Source organism: Amblyomma mixtum, chromosome 1 (genome assembly GCF_055824585.1).
Source record: "Amblyomma mixtum isolate Tamu chromosome 1, ASM5582458v1, whole genome shotgun sequence".
In the NCBI taxonomy this organism is placed as follows: domain Eukaryota; kingdom Metazoa; phylum Arthropoda; class Arachnida; order Ixodida; family Ixodidae; genus Amblyomma; species Amblyomma mixtum.
The window spans coordinates 172,773,786-172,797,763 of NC_143012.1; the positions used below are offsets into that span (position 1 = coordinate 172,773,786).

Below are 23,978 nucleotides of genomic sequence, written 5' to 3' on the forward strand. Positions count from 1 at the left end.
TATCTATGGAGTTTTGCAGATCATACCCTTTTCTGTAGACTCTGAGAACCTCGGATTTTTCAGGAGAGCATGCAAGTCCACAGTGTCGGGCGTATGCGTTGACCGTGTCTGCTGCACGCTGAAAAGTGTCTTGTTTTTCTCCTAAGGATCCTCTTGTCACCCAGATTGTGATATCATCTGCGTAGATGGCATGCCTGGTTCCTTCAATTTCTTCGAGCGCCCTTGCTAAACCAATCATAGCAATATTAAAAAGCATAGGTGATAGCATAGAGCCTTGCGGTGTTCCTTTTTGGGGGTGTTGAGGGTGCCAGTCCTGATGCCTGATTCCAATGGTAGCGGTTCCAATGGTAGCGGTTCAGTTAGTCAGAAAGGCTTTCACATAGTTGAATATTCTCTGCCCGCAACCCAGTTTTCTGAGCCCCTCCAGCACAGCCCTGTGACTGACGTTGTTGAAGGCCGTTTTAAGATCGAGAGTGTGCAAGATGTTTTGTCCATATTTTGGGACGGTAGTAAGCACCTCCTCCTTGATATGCAGGAAAACATCTTGTGTTGATAGGTATTTTCAAAATCCAAACATAGTGTGCGGCATGAGTTTGTTGTCCTCAAGGTGGCTCTGCAACCTGTGAGACACAACTCTCTCGTACACTTTTCCCAAGCATGATGTTAAAGAAATGGGTCTAAGATTTTCCAGGTTCGGAGTCTTTCCGGACTTCGGAATCATTACTATTTCCGCATGTCGCCAGTCGTCCGGGAGGGTTCCCTGTCCCCAGTGTTTATTGACGAATTGCGTGAATCTTTTGATTGAATTGTCATCGAGATTCCTTATCATGGCATTGGTGACGCCATCCTTCCCTGGTGTTGTGTTCTTTGTGGCGGACATCACAGCGTGTCTGACTTCTTCTATGATAAGAGGTTCGTCCAGAGCGGGATTCGCTTCGCCCGTGTATGCCAAGCTGCGGTCGGCGTACGTTGCATTGCCGATGTAACGCTGCTTGATGTTCTGTAGCATTTCCTCGTCAGTTCCTTGGAACTGGTGCGCGATACTTTGGGTCGTCTTACGAGCTTCGGGATTTACTTACGAGATTTGTCGTGGTTGAGTCTATGAGAGCCCTTAGCAAGCCCCTGTGTTGGTCCAACCTAGAGTCCCCTGCAGTTCGTTGCATTTTTGTTTCCAGTCACGCCTCGAGAGCTCCGTCGCATATTCTTCGGTTTGTCTGGTGACCTCAGCGATCTTACGCTTGGGCCGCCTATTATGCTTTTGCCTTTTCCGCCTTTTTAGTAGGCCCCGTCTGGCGTCCCAGAGGTGTAAGAGATGTTTGTCCACCTCGGGTGGGTTCGTAGTGAGGGCGACCTTTCGGGTTATATTTTGCCAGTCTGTCTTGATTCTTGCGAGCCAGCCTATTGTGTCGGCCGCCGCGGCCGGGATCAACCCGGCTGCGGCGGCCGAATTTCGATGAAGGCGAAATTCTAGACACCCGTGTACTGTGCGATGTCAGTGCACGTTAGAGAACCCCAGGTGGTCGAAATTTCCGGAGCCCTTCACTACGGCGTCCCTCATAGCCTGAGTTGCTTCTGGACGTTAAACCCCAAAAAACCTAAACCTAATTTTCGGTGTTATTTTGTGGACGCGCCATCCGAAAATGCCGGAAAATGCTCCGAAGGGTCTCTCGATGCTGTACCTAGGCTGGCGACTGGAGCTCGTTTCAAGCTAGAGACCGAAAATTACACCAAACGTTCAAACACAGGCTCCGTGCAGATGACAGTCAATGATCGCTGTTGAGAGCATAGCACAACGAAAGACAACCAAGGCAGCGTAAGCGAAATGCGCACCACCACATACTGCTCCATTACCACAGCTTTGGAGATGTTTTCACCTCGCCTATGCTAAGCTTGATCCCCCCTCCAATTGCAAGGTATTGTAGATAGCCAACAACACGTTCCTTTGTAGGGTATGAAATAGAGCTTTCGGGCCTCATCACTTTCATCGACCCGCCCGCTATTTTAGCTGCCGGTATGCTCCGCTGTTTCATTCGCGTGCATACCTCAAAAGCAGCTGTAAGGCAGTGCTGAGGGCCAACTACGCACACCTTCGTAGTGTAGCAGATACAGCTGTTGAGGTAAAGTTGAAAACCATTTCGCCATTCTTCATAATGCAGAAAAGCGCCACTATAAGTTTCGCCTCTACCCCTTTGTCTTACCCTCCTTAATTCATTTGTCGCCCTGCCCGCTAACAAGAACTAGCGTTGGTTTCTGCTGGTCGGAGCTAAAAGTGGGTGAGCATATGCGTGCCCGAAGTAAAAGTCTTGGTAATGTGGTGTCCACAACGAATGCTCACTGTTTGAAGGGTCGCCAGAGAGCTTTTACATTAAAATTGAAGACGGCTTTGTCATGCTTCATAATGTGGAAACGCAACAATAAAAGTATCGCCTCATCTCGTTTGTCCTATCCTCCCCATTCTATTGTCGCCCTGCCCGTCAATGTTTGCTGGCGTTGTGCTCCGCGGTTCATTATCATCGTTGCCTGTTCTTTTCTTTTCGTGTGCGAACATTGAGTCCATCGTAGGGTGGCCTTGAGCTACGACTGCTTACTTTTCTTGCAGTGTCGTAGGAACGGCTACTGCACTAATGTCGACAATGGTTTTGGAAAAAAAAAGGCAAAAGTGCAAAAGTGGTTTGCAAAAGTGGTTATGGCGCTCGCCTACTAATCCGAAAGACGCGTATTCGATCCCGGGCGCGGCAGTCAAATTTCGATGGAGGCGAAATTCTAGAGGTCCATATACTGTGCGATGTCAGTACACGCTTAAGAACTCCAGGTGGTCGGAATTACCGGGGCCCTCCATTACGGTGTCTTTCACAACCTGAGTCGCTTTGGGACGCTAAACCCAAGTAAACCATAAACCAGTTTTGCAATTGTTCATATCACTCAAACTCACCAAAAGCAGTATCGACTCACCACTTTTACCCTACTTTTCAAATTACTTTTTCGCCCTGTCCGCTACCCTAGCTGCTTTTAAGCTATTATGCTGAATTATATTGTTATCGTTCCTTTCTTCGCGTTCCTGTAGTAATACCCATCCTAGGGTGGTGTCGACAGGCGGCTTCTCATTTTTCTTGCAATGTCGAAGCGGTAGCTAGTGTGCAAAAATTGACAGTGGTATTGTCATGCCTCAAATAACACCATCGACGCATCGCTTTCGTGCTAATTTCCGCATTCCTTCTTCACCCTCCCAGCCAACCTGGGCTAGCCTAGTACTACGCTCCTCAATTACAGCGTTTGATGCGGATTTACTGGTGCGCCTGCACCTAAAGGCGACTTTATCAAGAAGCAGGCAGAGTCAGGCAGCCGTACATTCTTCCGTAGCGGAGCAAGTACTACTATCTTGTAATATGGCAGCGATTTTCCCATATTGCACAATGAGGAAGCCCTCCTGCATCAGTATCGCTTGTCTCTGTTGGTGAAAGTTGCCACTTACTTCGTAGCACAGCTCTATGTACGAGCGTCCTCGTTGAGTCAAAGCCACATAGAGAATAGCTCTGCGCAAGGATTATTTATATGTATTAAGAGAACTTCTTGCTGGGCTAGTTGGTAATTCACAGTAAAAGTAAAGGCGCCAAAAACCGCACACACACACAAGACAAGAGAACGGAACAGAGCGCCACTCACAACTTGTTTATTTTGCAGAACCCAGATACATATATACACTTAGCCAGCGCCTGCTAAATGATTGAAAGAAATGATCCCATTTCATTTCAGAACTCTGCCGGTATTTCTGTTTATGATTTTTTAACCATTTTAAAGTTTTACCTGGAGTCCACTTTTATAACATTTGACCAGCGGTTTTTTCTGCAGAAAGAGGGCATTTGTATTGGTTCGTGCGTCGCTCCGGTTTTATGTAACATTTTTCTTTCACAAATGGACCAAGTCCTTCATCAGGTTTTACCAGCTAACATTGTTTTTAAACCTTTTAGATACGTGGACGACTTTTTGATTGTTTTAACCAAGGACGCAAGCTTAAACTTTGCTGAAGCTACACATACTATTTTATCTTTGTTCAGACGACATGGCTTAGATTTTACGTATGAACTGCCGGTAGACAATCTTTTACAGTTTTTAGATATCAAAATTGAGTTCTGTATGGATCATGTGTGTTGGGCTTACGCTCCGCGAGTAAAAAAAGGGCTTCTGCCATACGACTCTTCGCACTCCAAATTAGTAAAAAGAGTTATTGCTTCACTTTGCCTTGAGTCCGCGCTTAGGAAGTCATGCGTTTACAAGATGCGGCCGAGTTTTGACAACCAATTGGCTAGGCTGGATTCAGCCGGATACCCTGGTTCGCTCGTGACAGGGGTCGCCGAAAGCCTCTTACAGAAGTTGAAGATGAGGGCAGTGAGAGCTATGGCAGAGGTCCCTCGTGAAGAGGTGAGACCAGTGGCGGTGCCGTACGTGCAAGAGTTGGCCCACAACCTGGAGAAGGTTGCGAGCAGGCATAGTGTCCCGCTCGTCTTTTCAGCCCCCCTCAAGCTCGGAAGCATTTGCCCTCTTATCGAGAAAAGAAAAGAAAAAGAACAAGAAAGAGGCTGTGGTACTAAGCATGGGCGACCTTTCATGAAATGTGCCGAAGGGGTTGTTTACGAAATACCCCTGTCGTGCGGTTGTTCCTATATAGGACAAACAGGGCGCTGCGTCAATGAGCGAATTAGGGAACATGAACGAAACGTAGAACAAAATAAAGAGGGCCCAAATTTGCCGAAACATATCAGATCATGCCCTTCACGCTCTTGTCAGCCATGCTTCTCATCAGTGCGGATTCTTGCCAGAAGCAGCAATATCAAAGCCAGAGAACTGATTCAAGCGTTCTATATCAATAAGAAAGGAAGTTCGTGTGTCAGTGAACACATGTGTTGCTCTGTATCAGGCGGAAAAGACGTTTTTAGAGCGTTCGTTATCTCATTGATACGTATTTTGTGCTCCTTGCGCAGGCGCTGGCTAAGTGCATATATGTATCTGGGTTCTGCAAAATAAACTAGTTGTGAGTGGCGCTCCGTCCCGTTCTCTTGTCTTGTGTGTGTGTGTGGTTTTTGGCGCCCTTACTTTTACAATTATATGTATTAGGACATTCTTGTGGTTGGCCATTGGAAGGACAGTAGCGTGAAAGAAGGTTAAACTTTCACGTACATAAACAGGCCAGTAGGTTTGCGCAGGCTAGCGTAGAGTTTTCGTTCTCTCAGCAAGCTTAAACATTGTCACTTTTTAGTTCAAACCAAGGATCGAGGCAGAAAGCACTCCAAAGTAGACGGCGAGGCTGATTAAGCTCTCAGTACCGACCATGCAAGAATGCGTAATTTATGTCATTATGACTATTCATAATTTTTTGTTTATTTATAGGGGGGGGGGATGAAATGGTTCAGTATCTCGGCCTCTTCGATCATCCGCCTCTGGATGCCTGCGAGCTGCCTGCGGGCTGCCAGAGCGCGGCGCCAGGCGCTCGATTTTCACTGGCTGCTCCGCGCACTTCGGGTGGCTGCCCAGAAAACGTCATTTTTCTCTGGCTGGGCGATTTCGGGCTTCCAGCGGGTAGCCAGACTCGTCAGAACGATTTTGTGCTGGCAGCGCTAGGGCAACTAGCAGACGACGAAGTGGTGGTATGGTAGCAGGAAGCTTGCGCGGCCATTTTTATATGGACTAGAAGGACCGTGGTTCTTCATGCGATGTTTTGCGCGATGCAGGCGCTTTTTTCGACTAGTACTCGGTGCCTATCGTCTGTATCACCTGCAATGGCACCTTTTGCGGTAGGTCTCGCTGTTTATTTATGTGTTTCGCAGCGTGTGCGCGATTGTATTTCGATCCTTTCACCACCTCGCAAGCACAAATGCTTCATATTATGATCGCATAGAGTCAATAACCAAGCAGGGCCAATCGTCTACGGTCATACAAGTCATACTTACTGCGTGGAAAATAAACACACGATAATCCGAGAGTACGACGTGTTGTTTGATGAGCAATGGACGGGCAGTTTTTCCGCGCTATGTGGTGTCGACTGAAACACGTTAGATTGTGATTGCTCATCGCTTGCATTTGAGGATTTCTCGAAGCTTACACAGAACATTCTGCACCGAAGGCACACGGTCGTTTTGTCGTCGCCCATGTATACGGGTGCGAGCACGATCATCTGTTTGTTCTGCAGTCTGCGGCAGCCCTCAGTAACTTCAGATCGTTGTTTTCGATCTCAAACACCCCAATTCTGCCGTACGCGTGCGTAGCAATTAGACGCAGGAGAACGCGAATCTGCGGAGAGCATATGCCCACCGTGATTCGCAACATGCTTGCCGCCGTGATGTCCGCCTGCCTGGTTCCGGTGGTCGTCAGCCCATGTGACCATGATGCGCTTTCCTGTCAGAGGCGAACTTTCTGGCAGCCATCGAGCTGCCCGAGCGCGGTAAATCGAAGAGGCCCTCGGTCTCACATATATCGGTGGACACCTGAACTGCCGGGAAGGAGGGACTGACAGAAGAAAGGAAGGAAGAGGTGCCGTACTGGAGATCTCCGGAATAACTTTGACCACCTGGGGATCTTTAACGTGTACTGACATCGCACAGCACAAGGCAACCTTTAGCGTTTCGCCTCCATCGAAATGCTGCCGCCGCGGTCCGGTTCGAACACGGGTACTCCGGCTCGGTAGCCTAGCCCCTAATCACTGATCCACCGCGACGGGTAGCATCCTATTCGCATTTGGGGGTGTTATAAAGTGTATTCTCGCCGCGGGGAAGGAAACGTACACGTAGGCAACTCTTCTCAAGACGCCTTTTTGCCTCCAGTAATTTTCACTTGAAGACCATGTCGCTTACGCCGAATATAGGTTGTGATGGCGCGAACTGTTTCTACTGGAAAATCTCTTCATTTAAAATGTAGGAGGAACACAACAGCCTTAAAGTAAATAAAACCTTTAGTATGAGCAAACGCTGTCTGTGGAAATGGCCTTGCATCAAACAGATGCAGCCGTGTCTTCTCTTCATTCACATTCACATCTTGCGGCTTGGAGGACCAGCAAGCGATCACTTTGCCCGAATAGTACGCGAGATTTGAAGCATTCCTCGCTTGCGGCACAGAGTCAGCCCGATTAGAATGAACGCTCAAGAGGTAGGTGGACTTCATCCTTTGACACCAGACTTCGGACGCCGGCTCACTTGCGTTTTCATGTAACGCCCCTTCTTCAAAGCACACCACCTAGCCTTTTTCAATGCCTTCGATCGAGAACTGTTCATTTAGAAGCGCCTGTGGCGAATATCGTAAACGTTAACAAATTACCCTTAACTCATTTGATCTTCCAATTGAAAAAAATTTCGGACTACTGCACCTAGTCTGAACATCTATAAGTATATTCCTTTTGCCTAGGAGAGTCCTGCTTTTTTAAAGGCGTCTAGACTTTAGCCCACTTTTTCTTCATATTGTAATACTGCATTCAATATTGTCACGTAGTGGTGACTCCAGTCCGGCGAACAGGAACACAGCGAGAATGTCTTCGAAACAAAAGTCTTTATTCGGGCTGATTTGCGCCCGCAAATAACTGAATCATTCGGCGGCGGCGTAGCAACAAGCGTGCTCGACGGTCGTCGAACAGAATCCTCGCCGCTGTCGTCCGTGCTCTTTTTAAAGCATGGCCGACAGCGAAGCGATAAAACGGCGTGTCGGCAGCCTTGAAGCATGAACAAAGAAACACTACAAATAAACGCTACAAAGATTCGCGGCAAAGTTTCTTATTTTGCGGCTACCATCGCCAGATTGCTCGAAAGTTTTCTTTGTGCGTTTCTTTTTTTTAACGATTTTGAACCGTTAATTTAAAACACTGCCCGTATAGTAGCAGCGGATTGCTTAAAGATTACAACATGTATCTCCATTGCAGTTTATATTTTGCTTTGTATAAGGCCATAACCCTTTGCATTGTGCATATTCAATTATCAATTCTATAACATGATGCCACATTAAAACTAAAGAGTGACTCGTTGGTAGCAGACTTATTATACTGACTTTCAATGTGGTATAACTGGGAATAACTCGATAAAACTTAAGCGAACTGGACAGTGCAACTGTATTTCTTCTTCTCCACAGGCACAGAAATGAGGACGTTAAAAGGCGTGCCTTTCAACGTTAGGTGCTATTGCTAGTCATCCTCGATGTCATGTAGGTGACGTACAGGCGCGGCAATAAGTAAACGGAGCGCGCTATTGCGTTCGAAGTGCAATCACGCTTTCTCCATTGGTAACAAAGAAGCGTTGTTTGTCTTCAAGAAAGTCCACCAACCTCCGCTACCAGCATGCGCGTACCACTGCTCAAAATTTCAATTAGTTGACGCGTGAAAAATACTCGAAGACAGTTGCGTGCTCCGTTTACTTTTGGCCGCGCCTGTACGTCCACCAACCTGGATGACGAGCGCAATCTGGTAAACCGGGCAGAGCTGATGGCAGCTTCTACAGGTTCCCAAGAAGATGGCCCCTCACGGAGGGGTCAAACGTTTTATTGACCCAAATAAATGTGTTCATCGCCATCATCAAGCAAGCACCCGCTCCCCGCGGTGCTGCCTTTGTCGTCATCCCATCGGGAGCGCCCTCGCCCGCAATAACGGCAGTAAAAAGTGTAGTCAGCGAATGATACACATCTTGGGCTATCTTTGCCGTTATCGAATTGGGTGCGCGGTCCCCGCCGCACACGCGGAAGTGAATCTTCAGAAAACAACCGAAAACCCGCTCTCTCTCGCCGGTGTAGGCAGTCTTCAACTATTGTCCCATCCTGGCACCTAAGGTCAACGTTATTGGCAGGAGTGTCAAATACAGAAAACGGGTGTGCTCATTCATTTCGTTTAAATGCCTAATCACAAAACAAGCATTCTCTCCAAAACTACTCACCAAATTGATAGCAATGTGAAGCACGCCCATGTATGTGGAAACCAGTGGGCAGTGCAATTTAAAAGCCATAATACCCGTTTTCACATACTTTTTCTTACCAAAAATTTCGGTTGTGTTCAGGATGCAAAAGATGAAGCGGCATACGAATAGACCCAACAAACATTCTTACCGAAGAAAAACACACATCCTTTTCATATTATCCGTCATATTTCAGCCTTTAGATGAAGGCAAAGCGCGAACAGCGCACGAGTACTGGGCGCAGTCATGGCATATTAAACAAGAATTCCACATTGTGGAGCCCATCGATAAGCACCAACCTTCTCTCATTGTTCTTGGACGCCCTTCCAACTTGTTTAATGGGTGCACTAAGAGCGGTACTGCTATTGCGCCTTCCCTACTCTGATGCCCATTTTGAACTCACAAACACCGTCACAGCAGCCATCATAAATTATCTCAGCGCTGCTTCAATATTTCGGGATCCAGTTAGCACTCCTCACTAGCTTTAGCATTCGGATTAGCACCAGTAACTTTTATTTCCTTTCTAGAAATTGGGCCTCTTCTTTTCAAAATAAAAGATGCATTTGGACGAGGAATGAGGAGCTGCCATGCAGAGATCCTTGCTATTGCAAAGTTGGTACCATCCGAAAAGCTCCGAGCGGTAAGGTTTTACCTGTAATTCTCTTACCTTGAAAAATATTTCTACATTAAAAAAGCATATAATCACTATAAAGCATTATAACCGATATAATCTGGCTTTGGCGCCCAGTCAGGCGCCGCGGCTCGCACCAAAAGGTACTGGCCTACTACGATGGCCCTTACGTGTTGGGGCCAGAATTAGTAGAGAGTTTTACAACAAAATAGCGGGCCCCAGCGCTACATAAGAGGGCTTGGTAAGTTTTAGAATAGGGGTCCCACTATGGAGCGGGGCCAGGCTTGCGTTTATCGATTGCAGCGCCACTACGACAAACCAAAAAGGTACTCTTAAAAAAAGATTTTAAAACATGCGTTTATTTCTCCATCACAAACTGTTATTATTGCAGAAGCACGATTTAAGATTAAAAAATGTGTGTTTTTGCTGAGGCGGGAAACCCCATTCGTACGTACGTCAAGTCGTCTCGGTGGCGACAAAACAGTGCGTACTCGCTAAGCCTACCAGCTCTGTAAACACGCAAGCAATCTGAAAATTTGGCGCATTTTATCGCTAAAATTTTGTCACGCGGGCATGTTCAGACAAAGCTAAAGAGTCGCGCGCCTTTCGCTTGCAGTGAACGTAATAAACATACTAGCGGCGACAACGAACGGGTGGTGAAGCGAGAGCCCCCGCTTTTACGGGCGCCGCCATGTTGCCTGAACGCAGAGCAGCTTTGGGATGCACGCCTGTTTCAAACCTCGCGCGCTTCCTGACGTGGAACGATGCGTACTCGCTAATCCTAGTAGCTCTGTGGAGACGGAAGTCATCTGAGAACCGGGGGTGTTTTATGAGTAAAATCTTGTGGTTCAGGAATATTCAGACAAAGCGAAAGCTTCGTGCGCCTCTATTTTGCGGTGAACGTAGGGCACAGCGTAGCGACAACGACGAATCGGTGGTGAAGCAAGAGGCGCGGCTTCAACAGGCGCCGCCATGTTGCCTGAACGTAGAGCGGCGTTGGGGCGCACGCTATTTCGGCAAAATATCGTTCGCCGCTGACGTTAACCCATGACGGAAGGCGGGCCTGGCGTTCTGCCCATGCGCACCTCAACGCCCTAAACGTCTTAGGGGGCCCCCAAAGCTTGGGGCCCCCTATTCGAAATCTCCCTAGTGACATCACATCAGACTGCGCTCTTCACCGCAACCTGTCGCCATTCCGCGATAACTTGACTCTCATAGTCGCTCGTCTGAAGCCATGCCACTCTTGGGACACAACATGACTCACCCGGCGGGATTCGGCCGTGGAGGGGGCAAATGCCACGGACGAGCGAAGACGAAGCAGTACAAGTGAAAAAGAGGTTGAAGTTGGGTCGGTTGCACGCTGTCTGTGTGCCATTTTTACTGAGTGGGAAGACGAAGAACGCTGTTGGGAGCTGGCTTGGTACGCCTGGTACGTCTGGCTTGAGCCGACCTGGAGTAAAGGTTCTGTGTCTGTAACAATATGTTAAATGACAGTGAAAAGCGAGTAATATGTTGTTTTCAGAATGTAGAGATCAAAGATTATTCTACACCTCAACAACGCAAAGCAGGCTAGGCAAAGTTTCGAGCACATGCTGGTAATTTCCAGTCCATTTTGCAATCAATCATTACTTCTGATACCTGATCGATTGCATCTGCCTTAATTCAACTTTGTCAAAGTACATTTTAATAATACAGATTTACGACACTTATGAGGCAGTCAAAAATTATATATTGTAGTTTGAAAGGAATTTAATGTCAGCTTCTTACTTTTGAGCACAGATGATTAGCGTAGGCACTGATTATTTATGCTCTGAATGATCTGTTCCACGGTGTTTCTACGAAAAACGAGTGCCATGACATCAGCGTACATTACCGCCTCTAGTGCATGTAAGAGGAAGGAAAGATCATTAACATAAAGGCAAAGTAAAATAGAGCCTTAGACAGACCCTTGGGTTACTCATGCTGAGGTATCCAATAGTCAGGAAGAAAACGCTTTTAGAGAGACATTGTCTCGGCTTGATAAGTAACTATAAAAGAACTCTAATCTACTTGCTCTGACACCATATTCCGCTAATTTAAAACAAATAATATTGGATGCATTGCTGCATACAATGCTTTCTTCAGGTATGGAAACAAAATTATTGATATTTCTTTGTTGCATAATGAAGGTTGGATCCTTTGGAGTAGTTGCATGACTACTGAAGATGCTCACAAATTAGCCTTGAAGCTGTACTGAGACGGCGAATTAAATTATTGTGATGCAAGTATTTTTGCATGTGAACAGATTATTCTTTAAAGAAACTGTGTTGATAAGGCTCAAAACCGATATTTGACTATAATTGCCGATGTCAATATTATCTCCTCCTTTGCAGACCGGATACACTTTTGAATCTTCTTAATGCCTCTCGGTATGCGTCTTCTTTCATAGCATAGTTGAAAAGTTCAAGTGTGTAAGGGACAAGAACGTCGAAGTTTTCTATCAGAAGTTTTCTATCAGAGCTCGAAAAGTGATGCCGTCATAGCAAGGGGCTTTGTCACCGTTTATGCTGGATATTGCAACGATAATTTCAGAGTGATTTACCTCGCCTAAACAGAAACAGTGATCTACTGTTGGGGCAACGACATCGCAGTCCTAAAGGCACCTGATTGGTCAATTTTAAGCCTATATTTAAGAAATATGCAATTCAGTTTTCTGTAACGTTTGCTTGGGAAAAGAACATGGTGTTGAAGAAGGTTTCCCTCAACGTTGTTAACGACATCCCAGATTTTTTTTAGGTTATCTTTGAGCCTGTTCTATAAGTAAATCAATTTTCTTCTCTTCCTTACCATATCCACCAGTTTGTTTCTAGCGATACGAAATTGTTGTATATAACACTACTCCTTTTGCAGATTCTATTCTTGAACCCATGCATCTTTTTCTCTTATTACGTCTGTACGTTACTCGTGAGCATACCAGTTGATATTTGTGCTTGGAATGTGCGGTGGATATGGGTAGAATGTGTCTTAAGATAGCATTGAAAAGCAATGAATTTACTGAAAGCAGCCTTAATACCTATTCACACGCAAAGAAGTCTGATGTCTTAAATTTTATGACGTAATTGCTTATAGCCGATTTTCCTTTTCGGTGCCCCGACGAGACGGGCGCGCTACCTCTCGACTGACCTTGGGACGAGTGTTATAGCTATTAAATACTTATATATAGGGCGTTTCACCTAACATGAACCAAAAATTAAAAAAGTGGCTCACTGGAGCTGGGCGAAAACAACGACATATTATTTCTCGTCATGTGGCGCTGCTCAGAGTATTTTTAAATTTCAATTAAGTAGTTCATTAGCTAAGATTAAATATGCAAATTTTCTACGGTTCACTTTAGAACCATCCTTATGGCCTTCCCTTTAGTTGTAGAGGGGGTTGAGAAAGAACCGATCCAGTTTTTTTCAGCATCGTTCTCCTACGAGGTCCGTTTTTCCGGCGTTTAAAGAAATCCTGCGAAATATGAAAAAACCACGTGACTGCGCTGATGCGCTGCCATATTCCAGCGCTCCCAACCGTGTTTTGAACGAACCAAACACGCCCACTGACCATGGCCAAGTGAGCGGCCGCCGCTCAGTTCGATGGGCTGCAAAATGATAAAAATTAAGAAACGAAGGCTACACTGAAATACGCGACCCCACTTCTTTCCCTTCCTTTTGTTTTGCCTCTGCGATGGTTCAATAGAAGCTCCGTCTGAATTGGCTGCCGGTGGCCTGCTTATCACTTATCGCAGATCCCCGCGCGCGCTTTCCATGTTCGGGACGAATGTGCTGACGCACTTTGAAGATTACGCTGAGAGCGGCGTCGGCCGCACCCTTCAAGACGGTGAGCGCGCACACTTCGTTCACTCAGGACGCGCTTGGCAGCGCTACAATATGGTAGCGCAGAATCCCAATCTCGTGTTTTTTTTTCATAATTCGCGGGCTTTGTTTAAATGCTGGAAAAAAAAAAGGACCACGTAGAAGATATGCTGCTACAAAAAAACTGGATCGGTTGTTTCTTAACCCCCTCTAGAGCTCAATGAAACTCACGCAACCCTAAAATGAATATTAAAAATTTTGCGTGACGCATTTCGTTTCAACAACCTCTGGGCGCCACTTTTTTTTTAAATCCTTGGTTGAAGTTACGTAAAACACCCTGTATGCTTTCAATTTGAGTTCAGCGGCAGTTTAGTGCGCACACTTCGCGAACTTCTGTTCTTCAGATTCGTAGATCGCTGCCCGGTTAGAGTTTGCGCGGCTCAGTGAACGATGAAGCAGCAAAGGCACCATCTGCACGCCAGGGAAAATCTTTACTCGAAAGCAATTTCGCTGTGCACGGTACATTGACTCGCACTACGCGAACGAGATAACTGGTGTCGTTTATGTGTAATTTTTTACATTTAAATTATATTTAGCTTCATTTGAGCACTCGTCTAGCACTAACATCGCAGTAGCGCTGCAATACGACCTACTAAGACTAATATATCGCGGTGGGTCGAGAAGGTTTACGGGTTCTTACAGTACTGTTTTTCTTTATGAGAAGAACGCTCGTTTATGCGAACCGCTTTTCCTTGAAAGGTGGCTGTTTTGAAACAGGTGCTCCAAAATGTTAAGGGCGGTTCCGGAGGGCAGAGCATGTTTTTACATAGCAATATACTTATGTTTCAGATAAATTACGACAGTCATCATGACAGTCTCTTCTTATACAAGCCGCCGCGGTGGCTCAGTGGCTATGGTGCTCGGCTGCTGACCCAAAAGACGCGGGTTCGATCCCGGCCGCGGCGGCTAGAATTCTTTGGAGGAGAAATTCTAGAGGCCCGTGTACTGTGCGATTTCAGGGCACGTTAAAGAACCCCAGGTGGTCGAAATTTCCGGAGCCCTTCACTACGGCGTCTCTCATAGCCTTAGTCACTTTGGGACGTTAAACCCCAATACTCCAATCTTCTTATACACATTCTGCGGAAATGCATGCCTTCGCTGAATGGTACACTGTTCAGAACCGCTCGGCGGTCGCATTTCGATGAAAGCCAAATGCAAAAGGTTCGTGTACTGAGCGATGTCAGCGATCGTTAAGGAACCCCAGGTGGTCGAAATTATTGGGAGCCCTCCACTACGGCGTCCCTCATATCCTGAGTCGATTTGGGACCTAAAATCCCTTGAAAGAAGTCAAATGATATATGCTGTATGAATGCAATGCAACGATCTCCGATGTGTACAATGCACGTATCGTTCATGTACAATGTCTGGATCCACTGAGGACCTAGAGGGAGTGCACTCGCAGTTTTATTGCTTGCCGAAGGAGCGTTTCACTCCTTAGACAATTTGTACCGAGTAAACTCCTGCTAGAGAGAGCACAATAGCCGGTATAGTCTAACACAGACAGTACCAGTTCTTAGAAAATGATGGCGGGTTGCCTGAATCGCTCTCCAACAGGCTAGAACGGGACGGCGACGCTGCTTTTATAACGGCTTGAAGCGTGTGCAGCTGGTGACACTTCAGTTTGATGCTTGTCATTGACGTTCTGATCGGTAACACGAGCTTAAGGACACGTGTAGCCAAAATATGTGGCGTTGCTTCGTCGGTTTTACTTCCAAAACGGCTGCCGTGCCGCAGAAAACGTACAGTAGGATTGATGCACCGAACCTGATTACTGCCTGCCTGGGTCGCTCGCTCTGCTATGTGGCAGAGAGATATGGCCAAGATTTGTTGGGTCACCACGCTGAGGTCGATCACGTATTCTAAATTCTAAAAAAACAATACGGGTATTACTAACGACATACTACAAACCTCTAATTGCAACCGGGTGTCTAAAGTAAAAATTTTAAAGTTTACTAGAAGTAAGCTAACCGACTTAATAGGTAGTTTTATTTACCTGTTTTGTGATATCCAGCAAGGCAGGTATGCTGCAGAAACCGCCTTGATATCCCATAAAGGCTATTTTTAAAGCTTCTGTTTCCCCATCGCTAAAACACGTCGAATATCTTTGCAGATCATGATTCTAGAGAATGTAAGCAATTCCTGTACATCTTTTTCTACGTTAGCGTAGTTTGCACCGTTTCGCACTGTCACCGTCTTGCCCGTATCCCTGCGAACGTGCGAACGCATCAGGGGAGGAACACACAGCAAATAAAATATTGCCCTTTGTTCTCCGTGCTCGAGTGAAAGCTGATTCGGGCAACACAACTCCAACCGGAGGCGCTAACCGAAGCAATGATGCAGAGTATACGGAGTATACTTCCTTAAGCACTAATCGACTCAATCAGTAATACTCTGCTGAAGCTATTTTCTATACTACCCTGTATAGCAACGGGCGTTTAAAATACCCCTAGAACATTAGCACGATCGCTGACGTATCGGGCATGATGTCACCATTGTGCTAATAATTCCACGAACCGTCAAGCTGTGATTTTTCAATCATTAGCTGAAAACTCTCTTTCATTCCACTAAAACGTATTAACGCGATAGCGGGAGAGCTCAAGTTCTGCAGAAAATTCGCCGTCGTCGGTGTTGTGACCGAGAAATCTCCGGAGAACCAAGCTAGGTGGGCCATCTTGGCCACATAACATTGCGGAGTCAACACAAGGCCATCTTGGTCGCATAACGTTATGGACTCAACACAAGGCCATCTTGGCCACATAACCTTGTGGACTTCTAGCACCCGGCGAGGCTATAAAGCGCAGGCGCTGAGATCAGCGTTACCAGCCCGCGATAGAGGAAAATAAAGATGGACAGCGCGTGCTCAAAGCGCACGCATGGCACGGGCTGTTCGGAACTAGAAACCTGCCACGCTGGTCATCTTACTCTGGTGCTCCGCTGCGACCCCGCAAATCTTCAACAGTGACGACTCCGGCCTAAGACATGACCGACCCCAGCAGCCTACCGCCCTCAGGCGACCTTCCGCCTGACGCTACCTTGCGCCCACGGGACGTCGCAGCTCTCCAGCTCCGCCTACCATCATTCTGGCCCATGTGTCTGCAGATCTGGTTCGCCCAAGTGGAAGCCATCTTCCATCTGCACCACGTCACCTCAGAGGCATCTCGGTTTCGTCATTTACTTTCCAACCTGCCTCCTGAGGTAGCTCATGAGGTAGCGGAGATCATCGCTGGACCCTTGGGCGATACCCCGTACCAGCATCTAAAGCAGGGCCTTCTGGACCGCACCACCGCGTCCGAGAGTGTGCGCCTCCAGCAGCTGCTCACCTACGAAGAGCTTGGAAACCGCCGCCCCTCCCAGCTACTCAATACCATGCGGCAGCTCCTGGGTGAAAGCAACGCAGACTCGAACGGCGCACTGTTGAGGCAGCTCTTCCTGCAACGCTTGCCGCAGTCCACCCGCCTCGTCTTGGCTGCTGCGAGCAACTTGACCCTTGGCGGCCTCGCCCAGCTCGCTGATCGAGTCCACGGCGCGATTTCTCCTTCCGTCGCCACCCTCTCTTCTCTACCAAAGACCTCCGTCATTTCATGGTTAGAGGCCCGGATCGATCAGCTGGCCGCTTCTATCGATGCCCTTCGGATGTCCTCTCATGCCCCGCACGGTTTATCCTCAACACCTCGCCGCCGTTCGTCTTCGCCGAGTAGTCCGCAATCGTCCAGTCCTCGGAGTCCGTGTCTCTGCTGGTATCACCGAACTTTCCAGCACCACGCTCGTCACTGCACTCCCCCATGCAAATGGTCGGAAAACGCCCGGCGAGATCGCTGACGGTGGCGTGTGACCTCGCCTTTCAACCTGGCTGCCTTTTCTTCGTCATGGATCGCATTTCTGGCCTGCGTTTCCTCGTCGACACTGGTGCGGAAGTCAGCGTACTGCCGTCCTCCAAGGCAGACCATGCTTCCAAGTCACATGGACCTATTCTCCGTGCGGCCAACTCAACCTCTATCGCAACGTATCGTCTCCTATCCCTCACTCTGGACAGCGGCCTTCGGCGCACGTTTCGATGGTTTTTCATTGTCGCCAATGTACATCAACCCATCCTCGGTTCCGACTTCCTGGCGCATTTTGATCTGGACGTCAGCATGCGTCACCATCGTCTCCTCGACAGCAAGACGCGCCTTTCCATCACTGGCGTTATATCGGCTGTCGCTTCCACTGGCATCCGAACTCTGCTTCCGTCATGCCCGTACGCCCAAGTCCTCACAGACTTTCCCGAGGTCACGAGGCCTTGTAATCTCCATCAGCCACCCAAGCACGGTATAACCCACCACATTGTCACGCGTGGTCCACCTGTCGCAGCTCGACCGCGCCGACTCTTTGGTGAGCGTCTGTCTATTGCAAAACGGGTATTCGACCACATGCTCCAGTTGCGTATTATTCGCCCTTCATCCAACACTTGGGCATCACCACTCCATCTGGTGCCCAAGAAAGACTCTGGTGACTGGCGTCCGTGCAGCGACTACCGGGCACTCAACGCTCACACAGTCCATGACAGCTATCCCCTTCCACACATCCAGGACTTCACTGGACATCTAGACGGCTGCAAGATCTTTAATAAAGTGGACCTTGTCAAGGCATACCACCAAATCCCTTTTGAGCCGGCTGATATTCCGAAGACGGCCATCACTACACCCTTCGGAGTGTTTGAGCACGTGCGCATGCCTTTTGGGCTACGCAACGCAGCTCAAACTTTCCAAAGATTCATTGATGCAGAGACGCGTGGACTCCCAGCGGTATTTGCCTACATCGACGACATCCTCGTCGCGAGTTGTACTCCACAGGACCACGAACGCCACCTCCGCTAACTCTTTCAACGCCTCCAAGATTATGGCTTGGTCGTCAATGCCCAGAAATGTCTTTTCGGCTCTTCTGAGCTCGAGTTCTTGGGCCATCACATCTCGGCGCTGGGAATTCGTCCATTGCCTTCTCACGTCCAGGCTGTTAAGGACGTCCCAGCACCCAGTAACCTACGCAAGCTCCGTGAGTTCCTGGGCCTAGTGAATTTTTCACGGCGCTTTATCCCACACTGCGCCGAGCTTCTTCACCCCCTGACTGACCTTCTCCGCACTACCAAGTCCTCATCCTCCGCGATTTCTTGGTCTCCCGAAGCTGAGGCCGCTTTGACGGCTGCGAAGGAAGCCCTCGCCGATTCAGTCGTCCTCATCCACCCTAGGACTTCCGCGCCCACTCGCATGATAGTGGATGCTTCCACCGTGGCCATTGGTGCGGTTCTCCAGCAGAAGATTGACTCCGAGTGGCACCCACTGGGTTTCTTCTCTCGGAAGCTCCAGCCTGCTGAGACTCGCTACAGCGTATTTGGCCGTGAGCTGCTTGCCATCTACTCCACCATCGAGCATTATCGCCACTTCTGGGAGGGCCAGCCTTTTTACGTTCTCACGGACCATAAGCCTCTGGTGTATGTGTTCCGTACGAACTCTTCGAAGTACGTCGCCCGTGAAGTTCGTCAGCTGGCCTACATGTCGGAGTTCACAACCGATATTCGACATGTCAAAGGCACCGACAACGAGGCAGCTGATGCACTTTCACGCATTGCCACCATCGGCGTGTCTTCACCTGCTGTGGACTGGCCCTCCCTGGCCCGGGCTCAGCTTGAAGACCCTGAGCTGCAAGCCCTGCGTGACCACCCCCGAGCCCTCCGTCTGCAGCTCGTGCCTCATCCGTTTGTGCCCGGATCGCTCTAGTGCGACATATCATCGGCTCTACCGCGACCGTTCATCCCGGAGGCCTTTCGTAGTGCCATTTTCCATTCCCTTCACGACATCTGCCATCCTAGCATTCGTGCCACGCACTCCCTCGTTACCCAGCGGCGGTGTCTCACCGAACATTAACACCGACGTTCGCAAGTGGGCCCACTCGTGCCTTGCTTGCCAGTCCGCCAAAGTGACACGCCATATCAAGACTCCCCCTCAGTCTTTCCTGCCGCCTGGATCGCGCTTTGACCATATTCATATTGACCTGGTTGGACCACTTCCCCCTCTCAGGGCTACAAGTATATTCTGACGATCGTCGGCCGCTTCACCCGTTGGCCCGAAGCCGTGCCAATTCCGGACATTACTGCGGAAACAACTGCCAGAGCCTTCGTTTCGACGTAGGTTTCCCGCTTCGGCTGCCCCTGCATTGTTACCACGGATCGCGGCCGCCAGTTCGAATGCGCCCTTTTCACTTGGCTCACCCGGCTACTCGGCACTAAACACTGCCGCACCACATCATACCATCCCTGTGCCAACGGCATGGTCGAGCGGCTCCATCGCCAGCTCAAGGCTGCCCTCACTGCGCGCCTCGATCGCGAGCACTGGGTAGACCACCTCCCTATGGTGCTCCTAGGCCTACGTGCCGTCCTGCGTCGTGACCTTGGCTGTTCCGCGGCCGAACTCGTCTTCGGTACCTCTATGCGGCTTTCCGGAGACTTGTTCGTACCTTCGGCTCCCTCGTCCCAACCTCTGTAATACCTTCAACGCCTACAGGACTGTCACCAGCATCTGCGTCCGGTGCCGCCTCGCTCATAGGCTCATCATCTTCATGCACCCAGACCTTGCTTCCTCGACGCATGTTTTTCTCCGGCGAGACGCTGTAAAGGCGCCTCTTACCCCCTCATACGACGGCCCGTACCGTGTCCTCAACAGGACGACAAAGCTGCGACAATCCTGCTCGATGGTCGTGAAGAGGTCGTCTCTCTCGATCGACTCAAACCGCGTACCTCGAGACACGTCCCCAGGAGCTTCCCTAAGATGTTGCCGGCCCACCTGCAGACCTGCTTGCCGCCGTGGCTACTCCATCTCTGCCCCGCCGGGGCGTACATTTCGCCGATCTGTCTAGGCGGGGGGCCCTCTACCGCCCGGCGACGCTATAAAGCGCAGGCGCTGAGATGAGCGTTACCAGCCCGCGATAGAGGAAAATAAAGATGGACAGCGCGTGCTCGGAGCGCACGCACGGCACGGGCTCTTCGGAACTAGTAGCCTGCCATGCTGGTCATCTTGATCTGGTGCTCCGCTGCGACCCCGCCAATCTTCAACAGACTCAACACAAGGCCATATTGTCACATAACCTTGTGGACTCAACACAAGGCTATCTGGTCACATAACCTTGTGGACTCAACACAAGACCATCTTGGTCACATAACCTTGTGGACTCAACACAAGGCCATCTTGGTCACATAACCTTGTGGACTCAACACAAGGCCATCTTGGTCACATAACCTTGTGGACTCAACACAAGGCCATCTTGGTCACATAACCTTGTGGACTCAACACAAGGCCATCTTGTCACATAACCTTGTGGACTCCACACAAGGCCATCTTAGTCGCATAACCTTGTGGACTCAACACAAGGCCATCTTGGTCACATAACCTTGTGGACTCAACACAAGACCATCTTGGTCACATAACCTTGTGGAGTGAACACAAGGCCATCTTGGTCACATAACCTTGTGGAGTCAACACAAGGCCATCTTGGTCACACAACCTTGTGGGGTCAACACAGTCTCCCCAAGGGACTGTGACCAAACTGGTCACCGTGGGAGGTGGCAATTAATTTAATTAAGTTAAAGTGTTCATTGGATGGGGGAAATTACTCAACAGGAGCTACCTTGGTCGCACGAGCTCATCCGCTCACAGCATATGTCATCGCAGGGCAGTGGCGCATCGCTTAACCGCTGCACCACTGCACCAGGAGTTATACGAGAACTCCGTGCGATTTTTGACTATTTCTTCATCGGGCTTGTATTATTTGCGAGATTGGCTTGTGTCCGCGATACCTGCATTTAGGTTCTTGCTGTTTTCTGCCTTGTTTTGACCAAGTGTGTTCATTTTCTGGTTAGGAGTGGAATTTTCACGATACCAGCCAACTTCAATTTAGGCTGAGTGTCTCTTTAGGGCGGGCCTGATATGCTCCCTCCAATTTTTTCACACGTGGCTCGTGAGAAGCCATCCATGTTAAGGGACGTGTACAAAGTAAAAACTGCCTGAACAACCTCTCAGCACTTGGACAAGCGTGGCTTCAATCCAAATAGAAAATGAAGAAGCACGCTGACTAATTAAATTTCTGTAGCGTCGGCCTACGGGTGGACATTTACAGGGGGGGCGAAATGCAACACAACTTTCTAAAGCATTGCCGTGTTTTAATTTTCATGAATATCAGTAAACAAATAAACGAGACCCATTTGTTACAGACCTGTCATCGCGCTCATTGAACATGAGAACAATATCTGATAAGGATCCGAACTATGTTTATGCGAACATGAATTACAAAATGTCGCATTTTCCACCCATCTGGAGGTCAAAGTGAAGCTGTGCGTGGCGAAAGTTGGGATGGCCCTTCAGAAGAAATAAAATAAGTCAACACTGCTCACCAAGCTGGCGCTGTGTGCACGAACTCCATCATTGCCGCTCACGAAAACTGCATTTGTTTATTTATTTATTTATTACAACACCTTCAGGGCCCCAGTGGGGCGTTACAGAAGGGAGTGGATAAAAAAGTAAAGACAATGTAGCGAAATGAAAACAAAAAGTAAATGCAAAATGTAATGTAATACAGCAAAGAGAGAAAAAAATATAAGCTTGAACAAAATACAAATCAGATTAGGTAACAGAACAGCCTAATCAAACACATAGTTTTCCGCTGCATTTTTAAATAAACAGGTGTCAGAAATATCGGCAACCAAGGTGGGCAGGTGGTTCCAATCGCTCGCCGTCTTGGGTATAAACGAGTTAAAGTATGCATTGCTTCGGCAGTATAGAAAGCGTACCTTGTGGCGATGATCCGTGCGAGGTGATATGAAGGATGGTTCAGATAGAAGATCCCGTTTGAGCTGATGATTGTGGTAGTAAATCTTGTGAAAAGTTAGCATTCGCGCGAGTTTTTTACGAAGGGACAGTTAAAAAAAACAGTCGGAATAGCCGGTTGGTCTGATCGTAAGCACTTCACGTCTTCGTACGCTCGTCCGGCGGCACGTTGCGGGTTGGGGCAGCAACTCCAAACTTCTTGAGACAAAGCTGATTTATTGAAGACGGCACCGAATACAAGAACTTGGAGAAAAAGACAGTTTAAAAAAGGCTGTTAAAAAAAGGGCTGCAGAAAAGTGGCCGAGACTGAGACTCGGCGCGCTAGTCCCTGCTCTTTGTTCGCAGCGGGTTTTAACCCTTCGATAATTGGGCGGAGCTTTATTGAATCCGCTCTCGCCCAATTTCAACCAATCCCGCCGCAATGGCGTTGTAGGTACAAGTAGGTGGAGCCCAGTGCTCGCCAGAGCCCGACTCTAGAGGCGCCACTAAGTCCACTGCTTCGGGGGTTTCAAAAGTCGCCGACCTTACTGTCCCCCCACTTGACAGGTCATCACTCTTCAATGGGAGACGGTCGCCGACCCCTTGGTCCCCGACAAGGCGGTCGTGGTCTTTCCCGCAGCCTTGGACAGCGTCCGAAGCGCGCGACCCGCTGTCGCCATTCCTAACCCCTCCCGACTTCAGACGGACACGGTAGGGGGGGAATTAGCCTACGGGCGCCGTAGGCTTCTGCCTTAACACCTCGCCACCAAGAATGTTGGGTGGACGCTCGCCGTGCACACAACATACCAAAGCGCGCAAAGGGCAGACATCATTGTTGCCTTCACAGCCGAATAGAGGAGCCGTTGTGGCACCCCTTATGGCCAATGCTCGCGAAAGGTGAGTACAAGAGTTTTGTATACGGTACAGAGATTCAGAACATAAATGTGGATACAGGTGCTCCAACGCAATCGTAAGAAACAAACTCAAATTCCCTGTTTCTTTTGCCAAAGACGGCACCAGCCCAGAAAGTTTAATCTCTAGCTGATTTCTCCCTATAGGTCCTCGCAAACTGTGATGACACACTGTTGGCCATGGAAAGACTGCCTTCTACTATAACCTACTTGGAGCACTCTTCATTAAGCGCTGAAGGTTTTCTCTCAGTCAGATATATTTTCACACTCACGGATGCATTTTTTCACAGGTCACTACCTTTTACTGCAGAGCCGTCAACGAATGCAGAGACTCTATTCCTCCTCATAACGGGTCATCTGTTATCGCAGGCCTAATGGTACGTACATCTATCTCTCTTTGCATAACGTTTGCTGCAGTGTTTGCGCCGTGCACGTGAAAGGCCTAAAAGAAACACGGTATGCCTACGTCTTAGACAGACGCTAGAATACACCTACTACGTCACCATTAATAACAATCCTGCCTTCCTTTGGTCGTGCGTGGAAGGGGGCCTCATGAAGATTCAAGGGCAAATATGATACGTTTCGGTGATTCACTGCGCTTCTCTGCAGATACTGGGCACTGTGCGCTTACTGATAATAAAATTTAGCTACAAATACGGGACACCTTAGCACCAATAATTAAATCTGTAATTGCTACGACAGTGTCACCTGATGATGGTGATATCCTCTGGCTTAATGGCACGCCTTTATTCCGTGCAGCGTGTAATCTCAGTTTACTTTCACGATAGCCGAGT

At 48.5% G+C, this 23,978-nt stretch overlaps 1 long non-coding RNA gene across 1 annotated transcript in view; it reads left to right on the plus strand.

Annotated features, from left to right (window-relative positions):
• Positions 1-23,550, plus strand: part of LOC149369826 (uncharacterized) — a 79,258-nt gene extending 55,708 nt beyond the window's left edge. Inside the window, exons 2-3 of the long non-coding RNA XR_016290142.1 lie at positions 9,446-9,558; positions 23,475-23,550. This is a non-coding gene — a long non-coding RNA (uncharacterized LOC149369826). The remainder of the gene's footprint in view (positions 1-9,445; positions 9,559-23,474) is intronic.
• Positions 23,551-23,978: the final 428 nt, after the last annotated feature.